The 19,768-nt window shown below is 39.4% G+C and overlaps 1 protein-coding gene across 6 annotated transcripts in view; it reads right to left on the reverse strand.

The window, feature by feature from the left end:
• LOC131227721 (uncharacterized) overlaps nt 1–17,144 on the reverse strand; it is a 47,401-nt gene extending 30,257 nt beyond the window's left edge. For 2 of the 6 annotated variants that reach the window (XM_058223527.1, XM_058223525.1), the window contains exon 1: nt 16,880–17,142. The gene's annotated coding sequence lies outside the window, so the exon portion shown is untranslated. Of the gene's footprint in view, nt 1–16,879 lie in introns of all 6 variants that reach the window. The other 4 variants (XM_058223530.1, XM_058223524.1, XM_058223529.1 and 1 more) reach the window with 4 other exon arrangements.
• Nucleotides 17,145–19,768: the final 2,624 nt, after the last annotated feature.

Consider the following 19,768-nt stretch of genomic DNA (forward strand, 5'->3'; position numbering starts at 1 on the left):
GGCACGCTAAGTGGGTTCAATTCCTTCAAGAGTACACTTTTGTGCTTAAGCACAAGACCGGTGCAGAGAATAAGCCTACCGACACGTTGAGTCGTCGAGTCACATTACTCAACTCCATGAGCGTTGAAGTTACGGGCCTTGAGCGCATCAAAGAAGAGTATTCTGAGTGTCCAGATTTTGGGGTTGTGTATACGTCTTTGTTAGAAAGTCCGTCAGTAGCTAACAGTATCTGGTTTTGGACGGATATTTGTTTAGGAGTGACCTCTTGTGCATACCACGCACCTCCCTTCGCGATTTTCTTGTCTGGGAGTTACATTCAGGGGGGTCGCGGGTCATTTCGGTCGTGACAAGACCATTACCCTAGTGGAGGATAGATTTCATTGGCCAAGCCTCAAGCAGGACGTGGCCAAAATTATAGGGCAATGTCGTACTTGTCAACTGGCAAAGCAGAGGAAATAGAATACAGGATTATATACACTTTTGCCAGTCCCATTCATCCCTTAGCAGGACATCAATATGGACTTCGTGCCTATTCGAAAGCATGACTCCATATTTGTTGTCGTGGACTGTTTCTCTAAAATGGTCCACTTCATTCCTTGTTCTAAGACCTCCGACGCATCGCATGTTGTCAAGTTGTTCTTTAGTGAGGTCGTCAAACTATATGGGTTACCAAAAACCATAGTGTCTAACCGTGACGTGAGATTCATGAGTTACTTTTGGAAGACACTATGGCACATGATGAATACTAGGCTCCAATTTTCTTCTGCCTACCACCCTCAGACCGATGGCCAGACTGAGGTGGTTAATAGGAGCCTCGGGAGTTTACTTTGATGTTTAGTGGGGGAGCATACTAGGACATGGGACGCCGTACTACCCATAGCCGAGTTTGCATACAATAGTTCTGTCAATAGGTCCACAGGTCTAAGTTCTTTTGAAGTCATTACAGGTTACAAGCCTAGGAAGCCTATTGATCTTATCCCCATGTCATTGTCCCATAGGCCATCAGAGTCTGCAGAGTCTTTTGCGCATCACATGCATTCATTGCATCAAGAAATCAGGCGAAAGATCACTACTAGTAATGAGCATTACAAATTTTCTGCAGACCAACATAGACGTTTCAAAGAGTTCAATATTGGGGACTCTGTGATGGTCCGCATCAGGCCCGAGCGGTACCCTCCAGGGGCCGTTCGTAAGTTACACGCGTGTAGCGCTGGGCCCTTCAAAATTTTAAAGCAAAACGGTCTCAATGCGTATAAGGTAGATCTTCCACCTTCCATAGGAATTAGTTCCACATTCAATGTGGAGGATCTAGTTGCTTTTCAGGGACCCACTGATACTTTGTCCGGCCCTTCGCCCACCCATCCTTATTCCCCAAACTTACCCTTTGATCCATGGCCTCTTCCCGACCTTTCCTCCCAGCCTCTACCTCCCATACCTAGCCTTCATACACCCAGAGAGGAAATAGAGGATATCCTGGACCATGAGATAATTTCCACATCGGATGGCAGGTTTCAAAAATACCTAGTTAAATGGAAGTCACGCCCAGCTTCAAACAGCACGTGGCTCACTGATGAGGAGCTTCCGCGACTTGATCATGACATCCTAGAGCAGTTCAGGAGTTTTATTTCGTCAATGGCGAAATCTTCGCAGCCGGGGAGAGTTGATGAGGACATCGTGCACACACACGCCCGCACACCACCACCCCTACGCACGTACGTACGCAAAAGGACCCCACCATCGATCTGGCTCGATGACGACGTCCAAGGAGGGCCTCCTAGTTAGAAGATAAGTTTTGGTTCAGAAAAGTGAGCCCAATAGTCAAGAAAAGCCCATCATGGGATCTCATGATCGTGGCCCACTCGTCGAATTGATTTCATATTTTAGGTTTTGCTTATTGTTCTTATTTAGAACATCGTGAACGCTTTAGATTCTTTGTTTGATTTTTAATTTAGTTTACTTCATTACTAAGTAATAGGTTGCACACATGGTGCAAGTTTTTGGGGTATAGGATTTTCCCTATAAATAGGCACCCCTTATAGTTCTTTTGATTCATTCAAGTTAATAAAAAAATTCCTGCTTTATTTTTCTGCTCTCTTCGTGAGTTGTGGAAGAATTCAAAAGTGAATGCGAAGCTCTCCCTTTTCGAAGGGTTAACTGTTGTGGTGCGAAGCCACATCGACTCCGATTCAACCCCATCCTCCATCATCTCTTTTTTTCATCTTCCACCACCATCCGTACTTCAAATTCGTCCTTTTGTTGCATCAGTTTTCTTCATTACAGCAGGTTTCCAGATTTCGGCCCGCAGGCGAGCTGAAACTTCGGCGGAGCACCACGCGCAAGCTGTAGCTCAGATCGACCCGAAACTTCAGGGTTTTGGAGCATCCCCCTGGCCGACCAGGGCCAAGGAGAGCATTTTCTGCAAACGATGCCCCCTCGCACGTGCAGCCGGGTACCTGCACACATGCGAGCACCCCAGGCCCGCTGCTCATACGCAGGATCATCTTTTGGCTTAGGTTTTTGTCCTCTTTTATCCTCTTATAGCTGTTTTTTATGAATTCTAGCCCTAGATTACGTTTTCTCTAACATATTTGCCAATTTTCTCACCCTAGGGTTCCTTGAATTGAGATTGGCGAATCCCTTGGATTAGGGACTGATTCTTATGCATGTGTGATTGATTTTTATTTCCCTTTGAGTATTATTTGGTTCATAATTTTCATTGATCCAGCCTAATGTGTGTAGGCCTGGACCCGCATAGATTCCCCTTTAATTGAATGTTTGGATTTTCATGTGGGATGTGGAATTTGTGTGATTGTTTCTGAACTGGTATGATCTAAGCCTGAAATCTTGCATATCATATTTAAATTCATGTCCTGCATCACAGTTGGATTAATGATATCCCTCATTGAAATTTTCCTAGAGCCCACAGTGATGTTTACTGTCATCCAACCCATTAATAAGGTAAAAAATATATGGATGAAGGGAAAACATAAATATCAGCTTCATCCAAAACTTCTGTGGACCCCAAAAGTTTTCAACGGTATATGTTCAATTCACACTATTTTCTATAGTGTAGTCCATAAGCTCTGGATATTCTTAAATTTTGGGACCATGCCCTAAAATGGTATGCAAAAATGGATGGACGGTGTGGATATGACACATACATGATGGTGGGCCCACAGCGTTTACTCAGTCCGCCAGGGGTACTGCCTAGAAACGATTGGCTACTCACCCGGCCACTAGCCAATGTCTAGTGGTCACACTGCTCTATGGGCCCCAAAATTATATGTCTCATCCATGACGTCCATTTATTTTTCCAGATAAGTTTATGGTATGAAACCAAAACTAAGGTAGACGAAAATCTCAAGTGGGCCACACAGTGTTGATTGAACTCTTACCATTAAAAACTTAGGGCTACAAAAGTTTTGGATCAAGCTAATAATTGGCATGATATTTGTTTTTTTGACTTCATCCAAGTCTGTATGACTTAATCTACAGGTTGGATGTCAAATAAACATTACAGTGGGGCCCTAAGACGTTTTTAATGGTAGAAATTCAATCACTACTATTTTCCCATGGTGTGGTCCACCTGAGATCCTGATCCACCTCTTTTATGAGATTTAATATTAAAATGGTGTAAAAATGGATGGACGGTGTGGATAAAACACATAGATCATGATGGGCCCACAGCGCATAGATCAATGTCACTAGCCAAACCACGTCCATACTATGTACGCACTCGAGATGGGCTGGTGACACTATCCCTGGTGGTCCATGGTCTGTGGTCCCACCATGATGCATCTGTTTCATCCATTCCATCTATCCATTTTTCTAGATCATATTATGATATCAGCCCAAAAATGAGGTAGACCAAAATCTCAAGTGGACCACACAATGTTGATTGAACGTCTACCATTAAAAACTTCTTGCGCGCTACAAAAGTTTTGGATCAAGCTGATATTTCTTTTTTCCCTTCACCCAAGTATGTAAGACCTAATCAACAGCTTGGATATCAAATAAACATTACTGCAGGCCCTAGGAGGTTTTTAATGGTGGACATTTAATCACTATTGTTTTCCCGTGGTGTGGTCCACCTAAGTTTTAGATCTAACTCATTTTTGGATCAAGCTCTAAAATGATCTTTAAAAACGATTGGACAGCATGGATAAAACAGATACATCATGGTGGGGCCCACAGAGCACTGACCTGGCAGCGTCAAAGCCAAACCCCCATTTAAAACCAAAACCTGATCCCCATTTTTGTCTAAACCCGAAATTCCCTCTCCCTCATCCCAAATTTTCAAAAAACCCTCTCTTTCCCAACAATATCTCCCGATTTTCAACCCTTGGAAATCCCTCCCCCTCATCCCAAATTTTTTTTAAAATCCTATGTTTTCCAACAAGATCTCCATTTTTCATAGCCTGATTCTTTCTGGAGAAGTCGCCGGAGGATTTTTCGACAGAAAATATGATTATTTTTTTTTTTTTTTTTTTTGGGTTTGGGAGACATGCTGATCTGCAATGAACAACTGTGAATCTCTGAAATTCGCGTCTTCAAACAGATCCAAGCGAAAAACAGGTATTTTCTTCTTCTTTTTTGTTTTTCTTGGATTTCGAAGATTTTATTGCCGAAAACTTCGGCCTTTTATCGAAAAAAGGGTGGTAGTTAGTAGGAACAGCGAAATATCAGCGATTTTTTTAGAAAATATCGAAAAAACGATATTATCGCCGATATTTCAGCAATATCCAGTAGAGAAACAAAAAAATGGATTATCTGTTTCGATTACCCAACGATACCGATATTATCGATGACAATTCGATATTGTCGCCGATAATTTAAACACTGAGCATAGGCTACACGACTAGGGGTGCGACTTAGGCAGGTTGGGTTGGGTTAAGTTTCAACCCAAAACCCAACCCCAACCTCAAGACGACCTGCCAAATTCCAACCCGAGGTGCCCAACCTGAACCCAATGCGAAATACTCTAACTCGACCCAACCCAATTCAATCCAAATACAAGTGATTGTTCCCAAGCCAACCTAACCCAACCCAAATTTGCTCAACCCAAGCCCAACCCGAATTCAAATCAGGTTGGCATTTTCCAACCTGAACCCAACCCAAGGACCATGACAACCTAACCCAAAATCAGGTTAGGTCAATCGGGTTTGGTTTGACATGAACCCAAGTTAACAACCCTATTCAAGATACTTCTATTTTCAATTAAAATAATAGGAAAAATATGATAGATAGTAAAAATAAAGATTAAAAAAATACAAATTACAAAATAAATAAATAGGGTGGTGATGGAACTGACTATGCAGATCCGTTGTATAACTAGGTGATAAGATGCCACAAAAATTAGGTCTATTCAAACACCAGAATGGTTCAACCAGTGAGCGACCCATCCCTACTTTTTCCGGTGTTGTGGCCCACTCTAGCTTTAGATCTGCCTCTTTCTTGGGATGATGTCCTAACATAAGCCGACGCAACATATGTACGGAGTGGATGTCACAAAGTCATCATGGTCGGCCCAACAAAGTATTTGTTGCACTGGCTTCCTAGAAAGAAGTTGTTATGCGGGCTACACACAAAGAGGAGGAACGTGTGAACAAGATACTTGCATGAATAGAATGAAATGACAAAAATGCCCTCAGTTGAAGGGCTAGCCACACCTCCAAAGCTACTCATTCATGCCCCTCCAGTGTCTAATTGTGGGGGTTAAATTGGCCAAGCACTACTCATGTTAGTAGAGATTGAGCAGGCATATAACCCCGAAACCTCTTAAAATACCTCAACCGCTGATCAATACAGCCTTGTATATTTCAATTTTCTCCAAATCTCCTAATCAAAAAAGCCATCGGGAAGCAGTTAAGCCATTTCATGAATTGCACAACCAATGCGGAGCCTTAGACGAGTCTACTACTAAGCTCCTTATCCTCCCTAAACTTTTGAAAATGAATAGCTTGTTTTAATAGAGAAAAAAACCCTACCCTTGGATATAGGTTATAGAGTGAGCGGAGACCACAAAATGAATTGTGGGACATGTGCCAACGCATCACAGTAATGTGAGATTGGGTTTTTGTACCAAGCAGGGCATATTGTTAACATTCCCTGAAAACCAACAATTCCACTGATTATGTAGACCACAGGTACATTACAGATGGGTGATTCTGTCCATTTTCTTCACAGAAGTGTAGCCCACCTGATAACTGAACTATCCTAATTATCAGACCAGATTTTCACAGTCAGCCCCACTAAATGATTGGCTCAAATCTCATATGCATGGAGGTGCACCGAAATTAACCACTTCATCTCTCCTAGAGCAAATGGCCATAGCATTTCTCAAAAAACAAAACTAGAGACATGACTTTGTAGAACATGGGACCCATTAGCCAGGCTAATCACTCCATCCATTTAATTGTGACCGACTTTTGGGCTGCATCAGTCCTAGCTCCTCAATCCTCCAGGAATTCATCACTAGATCAGCAATCACTTCACCATGTCATACTGAAGTATTGGACAACTCAAAATAAGTTCAGTAAACTCCATGATCCTAGGAGTGACCAAGCAAATGTGATATGATGACCTGCTTCAAGATTTAGACAATCAAATGCATGGAAGTGCACCGCAATTCACCGCTTCGTCCCTCCTAGAGGAAATGGCCATAGCATTTCTCAAAAACTTAACAAAACTAGAGACATGACTTTGTAGAACATGGGACCCATTAGCCAGGCTAATCACTCCATCGATTTAATTGTGGCCGATTTTTGGGCTACATCAGTCCTAGCTCCTCAATCCTCCAGGAATTCGTCACTGGATCAGCGATCACTTCACCATGCCATACTGAAGTATTGGACAACTCAAAATAAGTTCGGTGAACTTCATGATCCTAGGAGTGACCAAGCAAATGTGATATGATGACCTGGTTCAAGATTTAGACAAGTCTGTCCAAACTCATTCTGAGCTCAACTTCACCAAATTGTTTAATAATTTCATCTGTAGCATATACAACGCCTGTAGAATTTTGCCCACGCAATTAATTTTAGAGTCCTAAATCTTAAGATTTAGAAGGGCATAAAATGGACTCCAACATTGGTCGGGGTATTTAGGGAATTTTGCAATTATGTGTGCTTACAGCTGGAATTTTACCCATATTCGTCAGTGGAATGCTGCTAAGGGGTGGGATTTTATTGAATTCGAGTGAGGGGCATTTTGTCATTTCAATCCTTCCATTCGAGTAGCCCGCTCCCACTTTACTCCTCTTTTAGGTATAGCCCGCATAGACTACGTCCTAATAGGGATTTGTACAACAAAGGCCCTGTGAGGCCCACCGTGATGACTTTACGAAACTCACTCCGTAAATCTATAACGTCAGCTCAATCTAGAACATTATCCCAAAACAAGGCAGATCTAAAACTCGAGTGAGCCACAGCACCAGAAAAAGTAGAGATGGGTCGGCCACCATTGCAACCATTCTGAGAGCCCATCTCTCTCTTTGCATGTACCAAGCACCAGCATGTAGCTGCAAACTTCTCCTCCATTTCTCTCCCCTATTGTTTCCACATGTGCTGCATGTGCCAGGCCCCTAGTGTTTATAATGATACCAAATATCACATTAGGTTCATGCAATTGAACATATCCTTGTATATGAGTGTGATTAATATCACAACATATCAAAGGAATCATATATAACATTGATATAGAACCCAAATACAATTTCAAAACATGTCAAGAGGAAGCTCATCTTCACCATGCCAGATCTGACTAGAAAGATGATCTTGACTGCATTGGAACTGAAGATAACTCGGGTCATCTACTAGACTTCTCTGAAAGTTAGAGCAAGCTTAATCTAATCTGGACTAAGTTTAATTGGTCCAAACTCCTATCTCATTCCAGTGACGGGAACCAATGAATCAAAAGTTCGGTTTTGGAGCGCGAACCAGGGAACTGTCTCAACTTGTCCCAACTCGGTTAGAATCAGCATGAATCATTCTGACTTGGTCAAAAACTGTGATACATTCCAACTTGTCAATATCCATACGACTCACTTTGAATTTGTGACAAACTGTTACGTATTCCATGGGGGGAGGCAAGAATCAAAATGGTGACCCACAAAACTAAGTCAACTCAGTTTCATCGGAGTTTTAGTTCCCAAGCTGGAACAAAAACCCTCCTGGTGTAGAGTCTTTATATTACTAAAGGAGAACCGGGTTCCAAAGTACAACGCCAAACAAGGACCAACAATATAAGAGCCAAGGCAGAGTGTAAAGCCCCAGGGATAAACAAATATTTAACCCATGCAAGAAGCCCACAAATTATCCCATAACGCTAGACCACTCATTCCAAATGTCTGCCATCAACATTCCGCTTAATTTCGATGAGAGCGATGCCCATTCAATGATCAAACCCTTTATTCAATCAAAATGTTTCGGGCAAGTTCCAGACCTCCTTGAAAAATCCTTTTATTACTTTCCTTCCACACCTCCGAACAAATAGCAAAAGGCACCATGTTCCACAAGATTCAACTCTTCCCCTGCATTTAGCTGCTACTCCAGAAAATAAACTCATCTTCTAGACAGGCATTCCTAGACCACATAACCTTAAAATCACTGAGAAAGGCACTAGGTGCAGAGTCTATTGGCACAACCTACCCTGTGGATGACAACCTCATAGTAAGCTAAGGTAGTATGGCCACATTTGTGCTTCATATTTTTACCTTCCCATTCCAGTTCCACCCTGCTCCCTCGCTGTGTTAAGGCCATCAGGGATCTAGTGGAACCCAGGATGGAATGAGCTGTACCATAATTTACTGTGGGAATTGTATTTGGTTGGGGGCAGGTGGTTAGGGGTTTATCAAGTAACCTGGTTTCTGTTCAATAACGGTAACGGTGGCCATAATGGCCACTGCCATTACCATTACGATATGGGCTGTAATGGCCATTACGGCATTTTTTATTTTTTTGAAAACCCTGTTTCGGGACCATTATGGGGCCGTCACAAGTAGTTTTTCCTATAGCGGCCATTACGACTCCGTAATGTGCAACAGTTATGGCCGTTACCGTCACGTAATGGCTGTATACCTTGTTGCTGACTGAGCATATAAGCCCAAAAAGTCAGTTTACCAGTGACTATTGATCAGCTTACTTTTCTTGGCTAAAGCCATCCGAATGACATGGACCTTCCATTGGGCAATATAGATCAGTCAGCATGTGCACCAATTAGTCATATTGACATTTTGGACAAAAAGATGGGAAAAAACAATCACAATATGCAAATTTCTAAGCAATACAGATTATTATTTAATCATGGATATAGGTGGCTTCTCAACCTCAAAGTCAGACAATTTAGCAAACAATTATTACTATTGAGCAAGATTAGTAAATAACATGAATGCCTCCAAATTGTAGTATGCAGGGCCTTCAATGTAATTGGAGCCCACCCATATCGATTGAAAAACTTTTGCTCAGTGGGACCCACTTGTATGGCCCAACAGAAGAAAATCATACATGTAGGATAATCGGATTAAAACTAAAGAGACCCATGGTTCATATTCACTGACCAATATTCAATGAAATGGATGTTTACAAACATATGTTTGCTGCATTTTTGCAACATGGTCCATCCACAACAGGATGACCAAGTAACAGTTCTAACCACCCAGGGTGAACTATATCTATGGCAGAGGTACAACAGACTACGATTTCAAGTAGTCCCTTGGGGAGTGTGGGATGGAGGAAACCTAAATTTTGGACATGGGAAACCAACATGAGGTTCTCAGGAAATGGGAAACTGCAGATTCCATCAGTCCTGTGGTTTCGTTTGGAGTACAGTTTTCGATAGGAATGTCAGTGTCAACTGACAGAACAAGAGGTGTCTCTCAAAACCTATGAAATCTACACTCAGCTTCCACAATTTTTTAGTAAAACCTTGGAAATGGGAAAGGATTTCCAACCTACCCTTTTTTGCGAAGGGGAGAAAAGTAAGTTTCTGGAAAGCCTTTTCATTTCCAAGGTATTCAGCATGCCAAAACACTCTTTTAGGACTTCCAAACCACTCTTCGTGAGACATTATTATACGACCCTCTAGAGAAACAGCATCTCCTACATGAACCAAAAAAGGTACAGATGGGGCCTACTCCATCCTAATCTAAACCACTCTAGTGGACCCCATCATCATATGGCCCACACCAAACATCTGCCCTACCAAATTATCCACAGCATCAGATTGCTGAGTTGCAAATAGACAATTACAGCCAAATGATCCACATTTACAGGGGGCAATAGATAAATCGACCAATGCCCGGGTGAGAAATTTGGCTTTTCCCCCATCCAAGACAGGATACACAATGTGAATGGCTAGGATCACCAGATGGTTAGCCCCACATGTAGGTTTGAGCAAATCCAAATCATTCTAATGAACATAACATATTTCTTCTACTATAATAGGGCAACTAAACCAAATTCCTGACACATTTCTCAAATTCTGGAAACAGTCAGATCTGACCGTACATAGTTTAGGGCTTAGATCTTCATCAAAAGCACTACGTGCTCCACATTTACAGGGGGCAATCAGAAGAAATCAACCAATGCCCAGGTGAGAAATTTAGCTTTTCCCCCCATCCAAGACAGGATACACAATGTGAATGGTTAGGATCACCATTCACCAGATGGTTAGCCCCACATGTAGGTTTATGCAAATCCAAATCGTTCTAATGAACATAACATATTTCTTCTACCCATAATAGTGAAACTAAACCAATTTCAAATTCTGGAAACAGTCAGATCTGACCGTACATAGTTTAGAGCTTAGATATCCATCAAAATAGAGCTTAGATATCCATCGAAATCACTAAGTGACCAAAGGCTCCAGAACTGAGGAACTAAAACACTACTAGGTCTAGAAATGAATAGTCAAATCGGAGCAGATACAACATAAAATAAGAGCGATCGGAGAAATTACAACACAAATTACTTCAAAAAAAACCTTCTAATTATAGCAGATATGAGGAGATCTAAAAGTCCATTACAAGATCAAAGAAAATATAAACCAGTCAATACTATAGGCCAGACCTTTCATGGCACATTTGACACTAGCGACGCATATGCACAAGCCATTGTGCGCATTTGCACAATGGTTTAAGAGGTAGACCAAGCTTTTAATAGACGATTAAATAGCTAATGTCACACAATGCACAAAAATTATATTACCCACACCCAAAAACTATATATATATAATTGTGTGTAAAATAATCACGTATACAGTATACACACATATATCTATATCGGTTCTATGGGTTGGACATATAATCTTTCATTTATTTTGGAAGTTATTTTGAGAGGTATTTAACAATCTAGCACGATATGATGATGAATACGCAAGCACCAAACATTAATTGGTTGTTTGAATTTGGACAAAGTTGTGTCTTAACTGTACTCATGGAAAACCGTACATCTCTATGGTTTGTTAGCCCACTTGTGGACGAGAACCAATGCACTTTTGGACAAATAGTTATAGATACATGACAATCAAACCACGGTTTAGGTGTCTATAGTAGAGAAGTGTAACTAATTTTTTGGAAATAGGCCTACAGAGCCCACTTGTGAGTAACCACTAGTGAGTGGGTCCCACACAATTCTCCCTCAAAATATTTTTAAGTAAATACTCCTTTTCCACTTTCTCGAAGTGCTAATTTGAATTCGAATTCAAATAAGAGATGACTGAAATAAAGTACAAAGTTCCAATTTGATAGAGATGAGCTCTATCCTATCCAAACACCTCCTAATTCTATCGATTCCTCACTTTATAAAAGTGGCAAGCATTCCCTTAATAAAGACACGCATTCGAGTAAATCCCCAAAGGGAAAACTAAGAGAGGAATCAAGAGAGAATTACTGATTGTCCATTAGGCTAACTCTATACGATCTAAACCATTGATTGTGTCCAATGGCCATCCTAACCATAGAATCGGAGAAGTGATTGGCTCATTTCCACTCTTGTAGTAGTTGCAGACATTGGATGAGGGTCATCCATCTTTGGCCTTATGAACGTCCCTAAAATTGAATAAATACCTTCAAATACTATAGTGTCGGGCCTTTCAAAGTGGTATCAGATCAAATTTGACGGATCTCCAATTCACAAGAATGAATATTGCATTAAACATCGTGATTAGTACATATTTTTTTCAAATATGAACTTTTATTTAATTGTATGTTTTCTTTCATTTATTTGATTATCATCATATATTGTCTTGTAAGCTTTTAACCAAAACTTAGTTATTTATTAATCTTCTTGATTTTTGCAGAACTACAAAGGTTGGTGTCGACAACCATTGCCACTAATTAATAAAAAGGGAAATGGGTTGTTGGTCAAACCTTGTGTGCTACAACTAAAAGAAGTTAATTATTAAAAAAAAATGGAGACTAAGGGCAGCAACCATGGCCACCAACTCTGAGAGATGAGTGTAAGAACCTGAATTTATATAGGTAGTTAAACATACTTGTGTGCATGCTAACCTACGACTTGTGGAACATAGCAAACACTTAGACACCGTAGGGTAGTATCTTCATTCGCTAGCTTAGTAGGTGCGACTTAATTGCGATGACGAAATTCTTGTAAGGGTGGTAGAATGTAACATCCTAAGAATTTCAGCGCACAAGTGGGTACACGAGTGCTTTGCCACGTGTATCTTAGAGTGTAGGAAAAAAAATAGATGCTTTGAGTACACACTCTTATACTTGCATACACACACTATTTTGAGCTTTGGACCCTCATATATCTTAGTATTCACGTTCGTTCTCCAAACCTATCGTTGAAACAACTCATCAACACTAAATAAAGATATCTGACCATCCACTTCAATTTTGGACTACCCAATCATAGTAAACAAACTTTGAAATCATCATAACCATTCATACACACATCCAATCAGGATTCTGATCCATTCATCTTGTTTGTCAACCTTGCTGTGTACAAACTCTTTGGGAGGTGTATGAGATGTAGCAATGGTTGCCTTGATGGAAAGATGGGTGGCAAGTTTTCTTGAAAAAGGAAGATGAGAAAAAAATTGAAAGGGAATGGGCCTGATTAATGAGCTCGAGTGATGGGGTAGGTGGGCCTATTCATTTATAGGCAATAGTAGCATATTTTTTACCATCTTTTCATCCAAAACTATAAGAGACCACATGTAGTGAAGCAAATAGACAATAAGCATTGCCTTGAGTGTTGTCTTCGACCTTTTAAATCAAGCGGACCCAGATTTGGACCAATGCCGATCAATCATTCTTTAAAGTTGTGTGCATAACGTGAGTGGGAGCTCGTCTCTACCACCAAAATTATTCTTGCGCCTATAATGGAGGGTTGAATATGTTATACAAATATTTGTTGCAAAAAAAAAAAAAAAAAACATATTTGTTCATCTTGTTTGAGAACTTGATTATTCTGCAACATCCACTCTAGGTATGTGGATTTTCATATCTCATATGAGATAGATAAATTACTTTTTTAACAAAGTGATTTGCATAGCATAGAGAACATTGATGATAAATGCCAATACACATAGCATTAGCTAAGTAATTACATTTTTTCGATGTATAAAGGTAAAAAATTTGACAATAACAACTATGAAGATTGTTCCCGCTGCGAGAATCCTCATAGATGACTTAGCATACACTATGGAATTGGTTGTAGAGGAGCTTAACCTGAAAGGCAAATCAACCACTGCGAGAGATACTTACCCATTACCTAAAATGGCAGATGAACAACAGTTTAGCTTATAACACCTTGTTGAGAACCTTGCGCAGGGAGCTCATACCTACATATGAGGTACCTAAGACCGCTAAAGTGACACGGGATGCACTTGTTGAAGTTTACGCATAAAAGTCCAATGCATGGATTAGGGTGATAGGAATGCAGTTCCTGTTAGGATTTTTGAATTGCAATGGAAAATAAAAGTTTCCAAAAACCCAATTTATAGAAAAAGGACAAACTCAAGTCATAAGGAGTAAGGACAGGATGTATCTAATTAATGCTCATTTTTATTTATCTATTTTCTTGTGCCATGCAACAAACAACTGCTTTACTTCTCCATTCTCTATTTTGGTGGTGGTTATGTCTTTCATCCCTCAAAGATGGTGGTCATGGCTACCAACCTTACTAACACTTTTTTATTTTTTTTATTTTTTTTGTAGCGCACGAGGTGTCAGTAACTCACTTCCCTTTTTTTTCCATTAATTGGTGGCTATGGCTGCCAACACTAACATCAATGGTAGCCATAACTGCCGTTATCTCTATTAAAAATCAAGAAGATTAATAGATGGTTGAGTTTTGATCAAAAGTTCATGAGGTAATATCTAATGAAATTAATAAAGAACATCAACTTAGAAAAAAAAAAAAGTGCAAGTTGGAAAAGGGCACTCATTTCAATGTTCGATGCAATGTTAATCCTTGTGAATTGGAGATCCGTCAAAGTTACTCTTATACAACTTTGAAAGGCTCGATAACATAATATCTAATTATCTCTACACAATTTTAAGGACCTCGTAAAGTCAAAGATAGGTGACCCTCATCCAACGATTTATCTAACTACTACAAGAGCGCAAATGAGTTAATCACCTTATTAATCCTATGGTTATGATGGCCATCAAACACAAGCAACAATTTAGATCATCTAAAACCAGCCTAATGGATATTCAATTAATTCTCTTGTTGTTCTCTCTCAATTTTTTGTCTAGGAGTTTACTCAGTTGTGTGCCTTTACCGAGAGAATGCCTGTCCCTTTTATAAAAAGAGGAACTGAGAGAATTAGGAATGTAGATATGATCCTTGTCACATTCGAACTCTCTACCTTATTACAATCTTCTCTTGTTTGAATTCGAATTCAAATTATAACTTCGAGGAAAAAAGTTAAAAACAGAATATACACCAAAGATATTCCAAGGGAAAGCCATGTGGGACCTACCCACTAGTGGTTGCCCATAAGTAGGCTCCACATGCATGTATCTAATAAATTAGTTCCACCTTTCCATGAAAGACTTTGTAGCCTAATGATCACATTCATAACTACTTGTCCAAAAGTGCACTAGTTCCCGTGCACAAAGAGGTTGACAAAGCATGGACATATACAATTTTCCATGACTATGGTTAGGGCACAACTTTGCTCAAATCCAAACAACCCCTTAATTTTAAGTGCTTGTGAATCCATCATCATATTACACCAAAGTACACATTAACTCCCAAAAAAAAGTATTACATTATATGTCCAACTCATTGTACTAATATACATATAGATAAATACACATGTTTACATGTGTGGATGTGATTATTTCATGCATATGATGATAATATATATTGGTTTTTCGTGTGGACAAGTACATGCATTATGTAACATTAGCCCATTAATCATTTATTAAAGATGTTGTCCACCTCTCAAACCATTGTGTGGATGCATAATAGGAACACAATGGTCCATACATGTGTCACCAATGCCAAATGTGCCATATATGCAATTGTCCAAGATCAAGCGTGCCATATTTGCACACGTGTCACCATCAATCTTCAAAAAAACATGTACCACATGTAAGGGCACACATGCCTATAAATGCTTTACATCCACCACCCAAATTAAGCTCCCCAGGTGTCCCACATTCCATTTTAGTCTCTTCCACGTGTTTGACAAGCAAGGCATATGTCCTGATCCAACTTTGCTTGCATCCAGACCAGCGCTTTGGGTTGAGAGGTTACCGGTTGCAACCAGTTTTCATTTTCAGGCAGTGAGCAACCAAACCCCATCGCATTTTGAGATCCAAACAAATAGGTCAAAGACTCCATGTTATGGAACCAACTAGCTCAGAAATCCGAAAGAACATTCAAAACGAGTTTCACTTCCTAAAAAGGCATGCATTTCATACTTGTCCGTCACAAAGGATTTTCTGAGATATTTTGATCTCTTCGAAGAGGAGATAAGAGAAGCTTCATAAAGGTTTTTTTTTTTTTTTTTTTTTTAAATCTATTTCCTTCTCTCTTTTTGGGAATTTTGTTGTCGAAGGATCTGGCCTATATAATATTGAAGGGTTCATATATTATTTTAACTCGTAATAGACTTTCAGATCTCCTCATATCTGCTGTATTTAACAGGTTTTTCTAGATAAATTATATCTAATTTCTCCAATCTCACTTATTTTATGTTGTATCTGCTCTATTTTACATTGTATCTGCTCCAAACATCTCTTATTTTATGTTGAAACCTCTAAAATAGATAATGCATATGCACTTAAACAAATTAGTCATACAAACAGAAGCATCATCACTCAGTTGAATGCTCTAACAGGCAAAGTGAACTGACCTCTATAAAGGAGGTCATTAGGAAAAACAACTCTGACCCTCAATCATCTAACAACAACCTTGAGATGAATATGGGTTCAGGGAATGCCCTCCTCAGGAAAGTTGGACTAAATAACAAGAACTACAATGACAATCATGAAGTAAACCTGCAAGGCAAACAACCCTGCTACTCACGACAGGGTCCAAAAACAATTGTGCCACTCGACAAGATTACCCAATCTATCCAAACGGAAGACAAAACTATTGTGCCTAGGATCCAACCAAGTGCGCAAGATTGAAATCCCAAAGAGATGAAAACACTACTGTAGTGTAGTGGCCCACACGATGGACTGGACGGGTTGGATGCCATGCGAAACACACACCATTGTAGGCCCCGCAGAATTAAAGGGCTGTAGAACAAGATTATTCAAAGCCTCCCAAAATGGAAAAAAAAAAAGGAGGACCAAAATTACCAAAAACCTACATAGAAAATGAGAATATATATATATATATATATATATATATATATATATATATATAAAACAGATATTGACTGGAAGAATTACCTCTTTCAAGCTTTAAATCAATAAAAACAAAAACAGAAAACTTGAGCTTCTCACACGTACGGACGTGGGGAAATCAATCTTCTTCGTTGTTTTGGCTGATTGATATTCTTGTAGGGTCGATTGAACGGGTAAATGTTTGTCTTCGATGGTAGCGTGGATTGAGAGAATCGAAAGGAAGATTTTGGGATCGACGGCGACGTGCTGTTAAAGGTCACTGAAGCATTAGGGCTTTTTCCTTCCTAAAACCTTGTTCTATACGGAAGCAGATTGGCTGGTGTACCACACACACCACTGACGCTCCTCGAGCTCCGAGTTGTACGAACGGTTCAAAGGAGATCAAAGTTACATGGCCCACAGTGATGCATTTATCATATCTTCACCGTTCATATATTTTTAGAGATCATTTGAGAGCATATCCAAGAAGAGAATCATATCCAAAGATCATCTGGACCACACCATACATAGCGGCGGAGATATAGATTTTCACCACTAAAATTTTTTAGGTCCACCATGACGTTTATTTTACATACAACCTCTACGTGAGGTCACAAAGACATGAATGAAGATGAAAAATTTTCATATTCATCCAAAACTTTTGTGACCCAAAAAGGGTTTTAACGGTAGACGCCTAATCCCCCACGGGTTTTTGCAGTGGGCCCACTTGATCGTTAGATATGTCGTATTTTTAGTCCCAATGTTTAAGACAAGCTTACCAAATGAACGAAGGGTTTAGATATAACGCATACCTCATAATCCGACCCACATAACTTGCTGATTTCAATACACCAGTTATATAGTTGATGCTGATGTGAGCTACACCAGCCAATCCACTTCCTGTTCTATGCTAGCTAACTCCACAGCCGCACATCTGGCGCAACGCTCTACCGACAGCTTGATAGCCATTATTGTTGTACTTTAGCCTCGTGTGAGGAGCATGAGTTGCCATCATTTCACAATCAACATTGTAAAAAAAAAAAAAAAAAAGAGCCTAAGAAGGCATGTTTGTCAACGGTGAATTTTTAACCCGGAGTTGAGAAAATGTTGGCGTTTGTTGATATGCCATTGATGCGAAGGAAGGAAATTACTGAATAGTTTTTCAGTAAATTTTTTATTAAACAAAAACGTTTACTTTCAAAATTATCCCATTTCAAGTCGTCATGGATATTTTTTCTCTTTAAATTATTCATGCATCATTTTTAAAGATTATTTTAGAGCTTGATACTAAAAATGAGAGGAATATAAATCTCAGGTGGGCCATACCATGGGAAAAAATAATAGTGACTGGATATCCACCAATAAAATTCTCCAAAGGCCCAATGTACTGTTTATTTGACATTTAATCTGTTGATTAGGTCATATAGCCCTAGATGAATAGAAAAAAACAAAGATAGGCTTGATCCAAAACTTTTATGTCCCCCAAAAAGTTTTTAATGGTCAACGTTCATTCAACACCGTTTCCTGTAATGTGGTCCACTTGAGATTGGGATATACCTCATTTTTAGTCTAATACATTAAATGATCGAGAAACATAAATGGACGGCATAGATGAAGCACATACATCATGGTGGGGCCCACATAGCACCAACCATCAGCCATTGGCCGATGGTAGGGGAGTAGCCAATCTATTTCCGCGGACGCGGATTGGATACTGATAGCTTGAGTAGCGAGACTCGCTTATGGAAGTTATGTCACCAAGTTATGTGGGCCACATTATGATGTATTTTTTTTATCCATGCCGTCTATCCATTTGGAAATATAATTTTAGGTAAAGATCCAAAGAATGAGTCAAATCCAAAGCTCCAAAGGACGTCACCACAGAAAATAGTGAGGAGAGTGGCGCCCACCATTAAAAACTTAAATAGACCACAAAAGTTTTTGATCGAGCTAATATTTGGCTTTCCCTTCTTTCATGTCTGTGTTAACTTGTGAACAGGTTGGATTTCAAATAAAAATCACGGTGAGCCTTGGGAAGGTTTCAACGATAGGCATCAATCTCGGCACTCTTTTTTGTGGTGGGGTCAAGTACATATTTAGGTCTACCTCATTCTTTAATTCATGCTCTATAATTAAATCTCCAAATAGATGGACGGTGTAGATAAAGCACATACATCATAGTGGGCCATGGAACTTAATGACGTCACTTTGGTAGCGAATCTCGCTATTCAACTTGTCAGTAGCTAATCTGCGTCCATGTAGGATGCGGATTGATTGGTGTACCTCACACAAACTATATAGTTGTTGTATTTACGTCAGCAAGTTATGCGGGTCCATCATGAGGTATGTGTTATATTCAAATCATCCATCCATTTGGCGAGCTCGTATTAAAACTTGAGACGAAAAATAAGCTACAAAAAGCAGTGTGGGATTGAATGTCTACCATTGAAACCCTTTTTGGGGTCACAGAAGTTTTGGATCAATATGATTTTTTTTCCCCTCTTCGTACAAGTATTTGTGACCTTATGAACATATTAGATGAAAAATAAACTTAAATAGGCCACTGAAGTTTTGGATCAATATATTTTCACTTCATCCATTTGGGAATGACCTTATAAACGGTTTGGATGGCGTAAAAATATAAGATGGGCCTTATTTGAAGGTTTTGTTGCTGCTTGTGTTCAATCCTATACAACACATGGTGACAATCTTTCCGCTAAGAGGAATTGAGGGCCTTATGATGATATTTTAGTTTATTTGAATTAAATATAATGATTTTATTTTCATTTAATAAAAAATAATTTCTTTATAATGTAAAACATTTCCAAACGAGATATAGGGGCAAATGTGTCAAATTAACATATTTCAGACATTTAAGATGTTTGTTAACAAATAGTTTATTTCAAATTTAGTACTTAATTTTTAGACTTCAGCCATAATTATCAAACAAGTTTT

Source organism: Magnolia sinica, chromosome 15 (genome assembly GCF_029962835.1).
Source record: "Magnolia sinica isolate HGM2019 chromosome 15, MsV1, whole genome shotgun sequence".
In the NCBI taxonomy this organism is placed as follows: Eukaryota; Viridiplantae; Streptophyta; class Magnoliopsida; order Magnoliales; family Magnoliaceae; genus Magnolia; species Magnolia sinica.